At 40.9% G+C, this 14,725-nt stretch overlaps 1 pseudogene; it reads left to right on the top strand.

Moving 5' to 3' along the window:
* Positions 1–12,224: 12,224 nt before the first annotated feature.
* Positions 12,225–14,149, top strand: LOC103236867 (serine/threonine-protein kinase PLK1 pseudogene; annotated as a pseudogene).
* The last annotated feature ends 576 nt before the right edge of the window (positions 14,150–14,725 follow it).

Here is a 14,725-nt window from a genome sequence, read left to right as displayed (position 1 = left end):
TAGCATACAGAAAAAAGAGAAAGGAAGAAAAAGAGAGAAAACAGGGACAAACCCATAGATTTTCCTAAGTAGACTGGGTCAAGTTAGAAGAAGAAAAGAAAGAAGTAGGCTGTATATGAGAAAGAGATGAACTGAGTTTGGAGAGTGGAGGAGCATGAGACAGCACAAAACTGCGCAGTCATGTATGGATTAATGACGGATAGGGATACATTCTGAAAAAAATGCATCATTACATATTTTATCATTCTGTGAACATCACAGAGTATACTTACACAAACCCAGATAGTGTAACCTGCTATGCACCAAGGCTAGATTATAGAGCCTATTGCTCCAAAGCTACAAATCTATACAGCATGTTACTGTACTGAATATGGTAAATAATTGTAACAAAACGGTATTTGTGTATCTAAACATCTAAACATGGTAAATGTACAGTACAAATATGATGTAAAAGATTTTTAAAAGGTACACCTGTATAGAGAATTTACCATGAATGGAGCCTGCAGGACTGCAAGTTGCTGACTTTTAGGTGAGCCAGTGAGTGAGCAGCAAATGAATATGAAGGCCTGGGACATTACTGTAAACTCCTGTAGACTTTACAAACAGTGTACACTAAAATTATTTAAGATATTTTTCTTCAATAATAACCTTAACTTACTATTATTTTATATTTTATAAACATTTTAGTTTTTTAAACTTTTTGACTTTTTTATATACCCATTTTAAAACACAGATACATTGTACATCTGTCCAAAAAACATTTTATTTTTTATATCCTTATTTTTTATCTAAATTTATTTTATTTATTGATTTATTTATTTTTGAGATGGTGTCTCGCTCTCTTGCCCAGGCTGGAGTGCAGTGGCGTGATCTCGGCTTACTGCAACCTTTGCCTCCCAGGTTCAAGCGATTCTCTTGTCTCAGCCTCCCGAGTAGCTGGGATTAAAGGAGCACACCACTGTGTCCGGCTAATTTTTGTATTTTTAGTAGAGACAGGTTTTCACCATGTTGACCAGGCTGGTCTCAAACTTTTGACCTCAGGTCATCCACCTGCCTCGGCCACCCAAAATGCTGGGATTACAGGCATGAGCCACTGCACCTGGCCTATTTTTATTTTTTTACTTTTTAAATTCTGTTAAAAACAAAGACACAAACACACACATTATCCTAGTCCTACGCAGGGTCAGGATCATCAACAACACTATCTTCCACCTCCATATCTTAGTGGAAAGTGTTCAGTGGCAATAATGTGCATAGAGCTCTCATCTCCTATGATAATATTTGCTTCTGGATACCTTGTGGAGGACTTCTCTGAGGCTGTTTTACAGTTAACTTCTTTTTTATAAGTAGAAGAAGTTCACTCTAAAACAATGATAAAAAGTACAGTAAATACATAAACCAGTAACATAGTTGTTTATGATCATAATCAAGTATTATGTACTGTGCATAATTGTGTGTGCTATGCCTTTGTAAGACTGGCAGTGCACTTTGTTTACACCAGCATCAGCACAAACATATGAGTAATGTCCTGTGCTATGATGTTACAACAGCTACAACATCACTAGGTATTAAGAGTTTTTCAGCTACATTATAATTGTATGGGACAACTGTCATAAATGAAGTCTGTTGTTGACCAATATATCCTTATGCAGTGCCTAACTATTTTTTAAAAAGACTTTTATGTTGGATATTCAAACTTCCAAAAGTAGAGCTACTAGTACCTTGGGTGCAAGCTTCCCAATAATTTGTATGTCTGATTTATAGTGAGACCTCATATTATGCAAATAAACATTGAAGGAAGAATAAGATAATACTCCTTCCATCAAGTGTGGGGCGTATTTTCTCTCCCTTTATACCTGGCCTGATCTGTGACTGACCATAGCATGCAGTAGAAGTAAATCTCTGCCATTTAGAGCCAATTCTTTGGGGTGGGAAAAAAAAAAAAAAAAAGATTAGTTTTTGCCTTTCCCTTTCACTCCTGATGCAACAGGTACCTTTCAGTAAAATCCAATAAACTACCTTTCCCACAGACCACCCTTCAAGTAAAATTATGGTAGTAGGAGAGGATGCAGGAGGATCAGGGGAAGAAGGGCTCTGAGGCTACCTGAAAGGGGGCCCAATTAAGTCCAATGTTTCCAACAACATCCCCTGCAAAGTGCTAGGCCTGTAAATGAGACTAACTTGGACCCTCCAGATAAGCCTCCCCATTAGGTAGACACCACTAAGTGACCCCAGTTGATGACATATAGAGCAGAAGAATCACCCAGTTGAGCCCTGCCCAAATTCCTGACCCATAAAATTGTGTGAGTTAAGTAAATGGTTGCTATTTCAAGCCACTAAGTTTGGGTACTTTGTTACAAAGCAATAGATAACAAAAAGAGTACTTGTGACCAGAAATGAAGTATTTCAATACAAAAATCTGAAACTGGTGGCAGATGTTAGAATGGCCTCAAGGAGATGGTTAAGGAAAGCTAGAAGAGTTTGGGGAGATCATTTATGAATACTTGAAAGACAATGAAGAGAACATTGTTAGAACTGAAGAAAAGGGGACTCTAGTCTTATTGTATAAAGTTTGGCAACCCTTTTGATTTGAAGTAATATAGGAAATATGAAATTGTACCTAACTAATGAACTCAGTGATCTAGCTAAGGAGATTTCAAGGCAGAATGCTGAAATATTCACTATTCTACCTATGGTAAAATAGTCTAGTCTAGAATACAATATAAGAAGAAAGTTAGGGACTGTCTCTTTTTTGTTGTTGTTGAGACAGAGTCTTGCTCTGTTGCCCAGTCTGGAGTGCAGTGTCACCATCTCGGCTCACTGCAAGCTCTGCCTCCTGGGTTCATGCCATTCTTCTGCCTCAGCCTCCCGAATAGCTGGGACTACAGGCACCTGCCACCACGCCCGGCTAACTTTTTGTACTTTTTAGTAGAGACAGGGTTTCACGGTGTTAGCCAGGATGGTCTTGATCTCCTGACCTTGTGGTCTGCCCGCCTCAGCCTCCCAAAGTGCTGGGATTACAGGCGTGAGCCACTGCGCCTGGCCAGGACTGCCTCATTATTTTAACATAATTTAGAGGACATATAGAGTGCACAGGAAAGTCTTTCTAGCTAGCAAAATATTCTGAAAGTCAGAAATGTCCTTAGAGCAAAAGTTAAGCCCAAAGAAGTAAGCCTAGAACTCTGGGAAAAATTGAAGTCAGAATGAGGCTGTAAGGCCCCTTGTTAAATACCTCAGAAATATATAAGGGTATGCCTTACAGATTCTTTTGGTTAAGAACTAGTATTTTAAAGAATATTAAGAATTTTTTTTTTCCAAAATACAAAATGCTTAAGTCAGGTAAGTGTCTGTCTTGTGAAGTAATACGGGTGTGGCTTTTGTCTAATGGAATGAAATATAATTTGATATATTAGATAACTACAAACTTCTAGATTTATACTCTAACGGAAAGACTATCAGTTTGACCTAAAACAGACATACACAGTACAAAATGAAAAACAAATAATATTTATTCTCCTAACCTTCCATAGACAGGAAGTAGGCTGAGAAGGCTACTCAACTGCAAAACTGATGTATTTCTTAATAGAAAAGGAAGGATGACTCAAATCCACAGAGTGAATCCAAATACAACTGCAAGTATTTTTCAGGAACCAGGGCAGAGCCCTGATCAAGGAACTGTCAACATGTCAACATGTGGCTGACTGGATTCAGAGCTGCTATGAAGAAATCTGTTTTGTGGTTCCTATTTTCCCACATTTTGAAGGTTGCCGTACCTCAGTTTCACATTTTATGTTTTGTGTAGGGGAGTGTAGATGATTTGTCTCTTTAGTTAACTGGAACCCCTCTTGAGGAGATTCATAACAAGGTCCTGATTTAGATAACAAGATTCTGGACTTTGCGATGATGTGAAAGTTGAATGAGACGTTGGGCATCATACAGGAAATTAACACATTTTCCATGTGGGATAAATACAAATAATTTGTGGCTGTAGGAAAGTTGGTAGCAGAGTAATGATGTCAACAAATTCTCTGACATTTCTCCCATTGGGTGGTTGGATTTATTCTCCTTCTCATTGGACTGAGAGTCCTCTGAGCACATGGCATGATGAGATGGAGTGAGAGTGACATTATGGCAGTTGCAGGGCTAGATTTTAAGAAGATTAGAAGCCTTTGCCTTTATCTCTTAAGCTCTGAGCTACCATTTAAAAATCTGATTTCCCAAGTGGAGACACCACATGAAGGAGACCTAAGAATACATGGGGAAGGAAAGGAGAACTTGAACTAAGGAGCCCAGCTGCAGCCAGTCTTCCAGATGTCACTCTCCAAGTACAAGGCATGAGAGTGAAGTTATGTGAACAATGTCAGTCAATGTCAAAGAGAGAAAACCACCCAGCCAGGCCTGCCCAAGTTCTAATCAACACAATCATGTGATGTAATAAAATGCCTTTCATTTCAAGTCACTATATTTTGAGATAATTAGTTTTGCAGCAAGAGATAATTGGCATGTCCCCCTAAGAAATGGAATTAGACAGAATTGAGAAGCCTGAGTGGAATGTGCATATTTACATCAAGGGAAGTAATGACTGAATAAAACACAGAATTTTTGATATTAGGAATAAAGATAGATCTTTGGTGAGAGGACACAATGACCCCAAGGTATCAAGGAACATTTACATGTTTATAATTCACGTAACCAAATAGCTGAGGACTTAAGTTTCTGGCTAACCATGTGAGTAATGAGTATTGAGACATATAATTTATGGGTGTATTCGTTTTCATAAGTACTTTCAGGTGGTCATGGTCCTGGATGAATTTGGGGAATAGGTTAGGTGGCTTTGGGGGAGTTCAGATCCTAAAGAGTGATGGCCCTTGTCTTGTGATTCGGACTTCTGTCAGAGGCTTTCTGACACTTGCTAAAAGTTCTTAATTATATCCATTCATTCAGCAATATTCATTGTGTCATTTGCCTATTTGAGTTTATTAATTATTTTGTTAAGCAGGTTTTCCAATGTCTTTGTTCTCCTTTTGCTCTTAGAGGCATTGATAATTCTAATATTCTATTGTTTAATGTTGTCCCAAATTTTACAAAGGCTTTGCTTATTATTTTATAGCCTTTTTCTTAAACTTTTGTCTGACTATGTTATTTGACAAGTTCTGTCTTCAAATTCTGAGATTCTTTCTTATGTTTGATCTAGTCTATTGCTGGAGTTTTCAGGTGTGTTTTGTAATTAATTTGATGAATTATTCAGTTCCAGAATTTCTATTTGGTTGTCTTTTACATGTCTGTCTCTTTGGTAAATTTCTAATTCCTATTCTTAATTGTTTTCTAATTTCTCTATATTTTTTACACAATCCTCTTTTATCTTTCTGAGCTTCTTTAAAATCAATGTTTTGAATTCTTTATCTGGGATTTTATAAAGTCCGTTTTGATTAGGATCTATTGCTGGAGAAAAATTGTTCCTTTGGATGTGTCCTACTTCCTTGCTTTTTCATGTTTCCTGTGTCTTTTCATTGATATCCATGCATCTTGCATAACAGTTGTTTCTTCTAATTTTTAAAATTTTCTTTCATAGGAGAGGACTTTTTCAGAATATATATATATATACATATATATATAAATTAATATATATTTGGTTGGGTAGGGCATTTTGGTTTGATTTTGGATGCATGCAGTAGTGCTCTCTCTATATGATTTATTTAGCCGTAAAGAGCGTCAATGATATCTGTGATTTTTCTAGTAGCTTAGGGTGCAGTTATAAGTAGAAGTTGTGGTAAAGTTTTGTTGGAGATTATAATGCCAAGTGAGTCAGTCTTCAGGCCCTACTGGTAATAGCATTGGGTTGAGTATGCTTGTCCTTGGGCTCCACTGTGGCATATGCTGGCACCAATGTCAGTGAGTTCAATCAACCTGATTCTTGGGGTTCCAGGTGACTTACTCCGGTGTCAGTAATGTCAGTGGTGGTCCAGGCATGTTAGAGGGTTCTTGGGTCCCTTAGCAGTGGATTTGATATGAACAATGGCAGTAGTGGTGGTGGAGCAACCCCCTGGCACCCAAGAGGCTCTGTTGGTGTTTGTGGTAGCTGCAACAAGTTTAGTGTGCCATTCACCTTTTTTTGCTGGTGGTGCATGTGGGTGAGTGCCAGCTGTGTGTTATCAGCAGGTTTTGTTGGCCTGACCTCAGACCCTGGGAGGAGTATTTAGATGCAATTGGTGGTGGACTGGGCTGGACAATTTCTAGGCCCCTGGGTGCACAAGTACTAGGGCAATGGGATGGGCCATCAGACTTGTCCTCTTGCACCCTGGTAGTACATTCAGGTGCTGGCAGAGATAGGCAGAGGCAGAGTGGTCCCCAGGAGACTGGCAAAATGCTCAGCAGTAGGCAGTGGCAACAACACTGTGGGCTTTCCACCAAGTGAAGTGAGGTTATTCTCAATGGGGACAATGTAGGGAGGTAGCTTTGTGATGCGTGGTTTCCTTGCCCTTTGGTCCCATAGCAGCCCACAGCAGTGATGGTGCGATGTGTCCTCATGGCATGTGAAAGTGCCCAGCTTCCCATCTTCCTCCTTGGTCAAGCAGTGGCAAAAGCAGCAACAGCCCTGGCTCTAGGGCAGGACACAGACTTTTACAGTTTGGGCTCTTGGAAGAACACCAGCTGCAGGCCTGAGATAGGGGAGGGCAGAGCCATTCTCAAGGGGAGCTGTGTAGGCGGTTAGCTGTGGGCATTGTGGTTTGCTCCCATTGAAGGCTGCAGCTGTGGGGGCATTTGTTCTTGCAGTGTGAGAAGGTGCCCAGCCTTCTCTCCCACTGCTTGGTCTGGGGCGGCAACAGTATCATCAGCCCCAGGATAGGATTTAGTTTTGGGGGTGCTTAACTTTCAGAATGGCAAAAGGCTGCAGCTGCTCAGGGTTTGGAAGTCTATGGGACTCAGCATGAGTTACATCTCTAGAGTAGTTCCTCTGTGCAGCCTCTGGGCAACTCTCTGTGTTAGTGTTGAGGCCTACACATATTGAGGGGCTTTCCAATAGCTAGGATTGTGAAAGTTTGCAATGGGAATGTGCAGTTCTGGGGGATTCTTACCTGCCCTTTCCTAGCATTTGGGCACTTTTCTCAGTTCTCAGCCAATCCCAGCCAACCAGTTAAGCAGGCTGCCTAGCTTCACTCTTCTTTTTTTTTTTTTTTTTTTTGAGACAGAGTCTCACTCTGTCACCAGGCTGGAGTGCAGTGGCGCAATCTCGGCTCACTGCAACCTCCGCCTCCTGGGTTCAAGTGATTCTCCTGCCTCAGCCTCCCGAGTAGCTGGGACTGCAGATGCCCGCCACCACACCTGGCTAATTTTTTTTTTTTTTTTTTTTTTTTTTTTTTTTTTTTTTTTTTTTTGTATTTTTAGTAGAGATGGGGTTTCACCATGTTGGTCAGGATGATCTCAATCTCTTGACCTCGTGATCCACCTACCTTGGCCTCCCAAAGTGCTGGGATTACATGCGTGAGCCACCGCACCCGGCCTTCCCTCTTCTTATTTACTTCCCATTGCTTCTCTGTTGAACCCCAGTGTTCTGGCTTAAATGATTTATTTGAAGCATGAATACATACGTGCTATTTTGGTTCCTCTCTGTGGAGGAGGTTCATATAAGCTGCATCTAGTCTTGAACCACCTCCCTCAAAAGATAATATATTTTTATCATATATTCTGTTTGTGAATATGTTAGGTAATAAGTATAATAAATGTGTTAACATGCCCTAAAACACCTTCACATTAAACGTACACCTTGATTGAATGATTTTGTGACTTACAGTCTTCTAGTTCCGTGATTTTTCTACGTAAGGTTATTTTTTTGCCATCAACAGTGTGGGTAATGCAGTTATTTCTTGAACTAACACATAAAATAATTAATGCCACTTTGGGGGCCCTTGAATGTCCTTTGCATGTGTGAAGAACAATACAATTGTTGGACTCTTACATCGAGAATGTCACTGAACGCATGTGATGACCGACTTCCAGTACCCTCCCCACTCTCCACATTTTTGTCTGTACCTATCTGAACCCCGATGGAAGGTAACGCTCATTTTTTGTCTGTCATGAAAATGAGGGGATGTAATTAGTAATCAGGGTAAGTGTACTTTAACTATGCCAAGTCTGAAGACAATTGCTAGAGGACACTTGCCTCTCTGTACATACTTACTTTCAGAGTCTCAATTCTGGTTCAGTTATGAAAACCTTTGTCTGTTACTAGCAAAATGAACATTCATGTAAAATACCTGGTACTATGCTTGACTGGGATCAGAGGCTGCATAGCTTCTTTATGCCTGTGTTCCACATTCAAATCATATTTGCAGAGTACTTTCATCAACTAATACTTCTGTGTATTCATTTTTTTCTGTTACTTTGGATGATGATATTATTTAATCATCTTCCAATCTGCCTTAATTGTGCTATCTCTAGGGATGTTAAAACATTTGTTTAGTGACTTGTGGGATATGCTAATATATTATCCTTTTTAATCTTAGTAAATACCAACAGTCATATCAGAGAGTAGAAACTATGTTTCATCTCCAGAAAGAGAAATTTAGGCAGTCCTTAGGAAGGCTCAACCCTAGGACATATCATTGTCTGTTCCTTTTTCCCTCAGGCTATCATTCAATCCTGATGCTTCCTTTCCTGAAATTGTAACACAGAATTTAAGCTTATTTTAGAGAACTTAGAAAACAATAAGAAAAAAAAAGAAGATAACATTTATCTCCACAGAAACAATCAGTGTTAACATGATGATATACATATTTGATTTTATTATGTAGATATATATGTTTGTATGACTATGTTTGCATATTAGCACACATATAAAAAATATAGCACACATATTTGTTCTTAGCTTCACAGTATTGTCATTGTCTTTACCAAAATTACTTTAAAAATGTAAGTCAGTAAGAGTACAGTAATTCATTCATTATATTGATCTAACATAATATCCTTAATTTACTTCTATTTTTGAACTTTTGTATCAAGATAAATATTTTGTCATTCTTTCATATTGTTTTTATTTGAATTCTTGTCTAAATTTATCTTCAGAATTGATGCTGAGAAATGGAATTACCAGGTCAAATGGCATTAATAACTTATTTGTTCGGCAAATTATTTTTGCAGAAAAATGTTAACAATTTTTGCTTCCACCATCAATGGACAGGAGAGCCCATCTCACGACACCTTTTTTTTAACATTATCACTATAGTTTCTCCTGCAGACATTTACTTTCTTGCTCACTGTCTCTATAGCAAAAATCCTTAGAACTGTTTTTCGTCTTAGCCATTAGAATCTTACATTGGGTTTAGTTCCATTATAAAGTTGTGGGTTAATAAGAGCCCAGTAATTAACTGGAGATGTTAGTAAAAGTAAATGAAAATATTCTGAATTTTGTGCATGACTTTATATGTACAAACTATTGTTTCAACCATATTTCTTTTCCCTAAATGCTACCGACTGTTAGCTCAAAGACCCTTATCCATATTTCCCAACACAACTGTGTTTTGTCTTTAAACTCTTAAAATTATAGAGCTGCAGTGACTCCAACTCTCTATTTGTTTACTGATCTTCTCAGCTTCATTACATACGTGTACGAAAGAAACCTTTCCCTATTAATTCTTCCAAGTGTAAAACTTCCCTAATACTAACTTCTGCATTATGCCAAGTTTGTCATATTTTTCTTCTTTCATTGTCAAAATGAAATGCATCTTGGAATCTCCTCAAATCATTCACTCTTTTATTCATCCAAGAAGTAGATATTCATTGTGCTGAGTGCTGGAAAGGTACTGCAGTCCTGGCTTTCTGGTGTGTTCCTAATGCTTAGAATTCCTGAGGGAAATCCCAGGGGCCAATAATGTGTAACTGGTAATGTTTTATTGCTCCAGTTCACTTTGGGTTTGGTTTCTCATTACTCATCATCTGTCACAAAGTTTAAGTAAGCTGTAAGAAAAATTTACACTCTCTTCTTATACTCTAGTCCAAAACCACATTATTATCATCTTTACATATTTCATATTGAATATAAATATTTGACAATACCTACTATACCTTCCTTCCATTTGTTTTCAATTGGACATTAACCAATGGGTATATTTATTTGACAAACTTACTCCCTATTACATTTATGATAGATGTTCACTATAGCAATGTTTACGTAGTTACAGAGCACTATAAATTATATTTTGTAGTAATGTCTCATAACACCAAAACAAGGTATCCTCTTCGAGTTAGTCAATCTTTTCAATTCATAAAAGTTAGCTATATCCTGTGAGGGCTTGCATTGGCTATAAAAAGGATGCTCAAAAAAATACAGAAGTAGGATGATGAAAGAAAACCTGGGACCCTCTAGTGTTCCTAGAGTTGAAGACCTGAGGAAAGATTATTTGGTCTGAGGGACTGATCTCAGAGCACACCACTAGGTATTCTCAGATATTCATAAAGTCTCCGCAGTTTTAGCTCTATTTCTGGAGCTCAAGGTGAGCCTCTAGACAGAGTATAGAATCTTAAGATGAGTCTCTGAACCACAGGTGGGTTTGGAACCTTGGCAGATCCCTAATATTTTAAGTTAACATTAATGAAAGGGCAAGGTCTGCAGAGACTCAAGGGCTATAATTGTTAAGTTCACAGTGTTCAATCCTAGTGTGACTCATGGAGAGGAAGAAGAGTCCTGTGTTCTGGAAAAGATGAACTTCTCAGCCAGGTTTTAGATGTGAATAATGTTGCAGTGCTGCTGACCTGGGGAGAGGTTGGTGGGGCAGAGAAAAAGAAGGTCAGTTTTGGAAAAGGGAATTGGACCAGACCTGTAGGTGCAGATGAGATCCCAGATGAAGGCAGGTTTGAGGAGCCACACAAGCAAAGAAGGGTCTATAGAAGAGTGTTTTTAGGTTCCACTTTTGACTTCTGTCCTAGCCTTCCATATGTTTACTGTATACTAGATTTTATGTGTGATGTAATTATAGCCATCTCTGGGGCTGTAGTTTTATTTTCCCATCCATTTTCCTTGAACTTGTTAAAAGGATACTGGACCTCTTTCCTCTGGCAGCACTACTGCTAAATTCCTGAAGAGTTTGGCCATGTAGTATGTCTTACCCCACTAGGGCTTGTGATTATAACTTATTATGCAAGATGCTATAGGAAATGGGGATAAAATGTCATAAGACAGCATCCCTCAAAGTATTAAAATATGGTCAATTAGATGAAACAATAGCATGTATAATGCTAGTACACAGTAGTATGTAAAATATTCAATGAGAGCAAAACATTTTAATTATCTGGAAAAAAAAAACACTGATTATTCTTTAGCTGTAGTCACAAGCAACTACCAGATCTGGTGTGAAACAATTCTAACTGACCAGTGACAACCTCACATCGGTAATAACACTTCTGGACGGCTAGCATTTTGTGAAGATCCACACTTCTGGGAGTCAGCTAATGTGCAACAGCTACACCTAAATAACTAACTCTCCACAGTTAAAGGTTGACATGTCCCTAACAGGTCTTGCTTCTGTGTGTCCATCAATCTCACTTGTCCAAACCCTGTAGAAGATCAGCAGTTTGCTTTATTCAAAGACATTGCATCCTGCAAGCACCATTTTCCCTCACTGAGTAAGCAACAATTAATATTTCTGTGTTAGATTTTGATTGGTGGCTGCTGCTTTTGAATTCGTTTATTAAACCCAAATTGGTGGGACATGTTTCTCCTGGAGTCACAAACTATCAGGAAATGAGCAGCCTAGGGAAGATAATTCTCCAAGTTTAGACTGACCAATCCTGAAATCCTGACTTTAATAATGTCTTTACCAAGCCAGGTGTTGTCATGAGAAGTAATTATGCCAGTTTTTAGGAATTAGATTATATCAGGGATAAAAAGTTTTCCTTGTAAAAACAAGTTAGTTGACAATTTTGGCAAGAGGTCTATCAATGTGAAGTCATGCTATTTCTGACTTACTGATGTCAGAATCTAACTGGGAAACCTACGAAATGTTTACCTGAGCCTCTGAGTGGAAGTAGAGGATGTGATGAACTTCCACTTCTCGCCACTGCCTGCTATTAATTAGGCTTGCCATGGCCAGGTCCCTTATATTGTTTCCATTATAACCAGAGAGGAAAGAGCCAAAAGCCTTAAAGAAAGTGGTCTTAGGAATTCATGGAGGAGCGGAGCGGTGAGGAGCCTCTGCTGGGACCCACGTCTGCTGAGCAGCTCCAGGAACATGACTGCAACGGTGACTGCGGGGAAGCGACACGGGCACCGGCAGTCCCTGGGAAAGCTGGGGTCCCTGGAGTTGCAGCTCCGGGAGCTCCAGAGGCTGCTCCACCCGTGAAAGAGATCCCGGAGGTCCTAGTGGACCCACGCAGCCGGCAGCGCTATGTGTGGGACTGCCTTTTAGGCAAGCACGGCATTGCCAAGTGCTTCCGAGATCTCAGACGCTGACACCAAGGTAGTGTTCACGGGCAAGATTTCGCCTAAGTCTCTGCTGCTCATGCCGCACTATAAGGAGATGTCCATGGGAATATCCATTCACCGCAGCCTCGCCCACCAGCATGTCGTAGGATTCCACGGCTTTTTCGAGGACAATGACTTTGTGTTCGTGGTGGTGTTGGAGCTCTGCCGCTGGAGGTCTCTCCTGGAGCTGCACGACAGGAGAAAAGCCCTAACTGAACTTGAGGCCCGGCACTATGTAGTCTGCGGCAAATTGTGCTTCGCTGCCAGTACCTGCGCCAAAACCGAGTTGTTCACCGAGACCTTAAGCTGGGCAACTTTTTCCTGAACGAGGTTCTCGAGGTGAAAACAGGGGATTTGGGACTGGCAACCAAAGTCGAATATGATGGTGAGAGAAAGAAGACCCTTTGTGGAACTACTAATTACGTAGCTCCTGAGATGCTGAGCAAGAAAGGACACAGTTTTGAAGTGTATATGCGGTCCAGTGGGTGTATCATGTATACCTCGTCAGTGGGCAAACCACCTTTTGGCACCTCTTGCCTAAAAGAGACCTACCTCCGAATCAAGAAGAGTGAATACAGTATTCCCAAGCACATCAACCCTGTGGCCGCCTCCCTCATCCAGAAGACGATTCAGACAGATCTCACTGCCCACCCAACCATTAATGAGCAGCTTAACAATGAGTTCTTTACTTCTGGCTACATCCCAGCCCGTCTCCCCATCACCTGCCTGACCATTCCACCGAGGTTTTCCATCGCTCCCAGCAGCCCGGACCCCAGCAACAGAAAGACCCTCACGGTCCTAAATAAACGCTTGGAGAATATCCTGCCTGAGAGTCCCCGGGAAAAAGAAGAACCAGGGGTTTCAGAGACGGGTGAGGTGGTCAACTGCCACCTCATGACATGCTGCATGCTGCACAGAGTCAATGCCTCCAAGCCCTTGGAGGGAGGGCTGGTCAGACAAGAGGAGGCTGAGGATTCTGCCCGCATCTCCATTTTTCTGGGTCAGCAAGTGGATGGACTATTCAGGCAAGTACGGTCCTGGGTATCAGTTGCGGATAGCAGCGTGGAGGTGCTCTTCAATGGTGGTGACAGCCTGCAGTACATAAAGTGTGATGGCACCAAGTCCTACTTCACTGTGAATTCCCATCCCAATTCCTTGATGAAGAAGATCACACTCTTTAAATATGTCCGCAGTTACTTGAGTGAGCACTTGCTGAAGGCAGGTGCCAACATCACCCCGCGCAAAGGCAATGAGCTCGCCCCGCTGCCCTACCTGCGGAGCTGGTTCTGCACCCGCAGTGCCCTCATCCTGCACCTCAGCAACGGCAGCGTGCAGATCAACTTCTTCCAGGCTCACATCAAGCTCATCGTGTGCCCACTGACGGCAGCCGTCATCTACCTCGACGAGAAGCGAAACTTCCGCACCTAACCACCTGAGTCTCGTGGAGGAGTAAGGCTGTTGCAAGGAGCTGGCTGCTACGCCCACACTATGGTGGACAAGCTGCTGAGCTCGTGCTCTGGCGGCAACTGCTTCAAGGCCTCCTAATAGCTGCCCACCCCTCTGGACTGATGCCCTCCTCACTCCCACCTGCACCTGGAGCCCACATTGGTTGTCTCCCACAATGCCATGTCTGCAGTGTGCCCCCGAGCCCCGGGGACGGGGCAGATCTGCGTCATCCTTGAGGATGGGGGTTACTGTGTAAGTTATTTTTTGTACATGTTCAGATGTGGGTTCTATAGCCTCGTCCCTTCCCCCTCAACCCCACCATATGAATTTCACGGAATATTTTTCTATTGAGTCCGGGACTGTCCTTTCCTTGGCTTTATATACATTAAACAGATGTGAATCTTCTTAAAAAAAAAAAAAAATGGGTTTAGTTTATTTATAATTTAGGCAACTTAAAAGGATAAAATATTAGAGACATTTTATCCTGCTCATGCAGGATATTAGAGGGGAGTTAAAAAAAAATCTAAATTGTTTGTAATTACATTAGCCACTGGAAAGTATAGTCTAGCAATCTTTTCAGGATAGAAATAACCTATTATTTGCCTCAGGGAGACGTGGAAAGTGGAGGTATATCGCCATGACTTGACAGACATCACTGCTCGCTGGATACAGCAGGCCTAATGTAGGTTGCATCTCGTGTTTAACTTTGTCGTGTGTGTGTGTGTGTGTGTGTGTGTGTGTGTGTGTGTGTGTGTGGTGGAAAAGTCCTCCGGCTCCTAGACTAGATTTTATGGGGAGATGCATGCAAACAGAGAAGTAAAT

This window comes from Chlorocebus sabaeus, chromosome 8, assembly GCF_047675955.1.
Source record: "Chlorocebus sabaeus isolate Y175 chromosome 8, mChlSab1.0.hap1, whole genome shotgun sequence".
Taxonomy (NCBI): domain Eukaryota; kingdom Metazoa; phylum Chordata; class Mammalia; order Primates; family Cercopithecidae; genus Chlorocebus; species Chlorocebus sabaeus.
The sequence above is the reverse complement of the archived record's forward strand: the minus strand, read 5'-3'. Positions and strand labels throughout refer to the sequence as shown.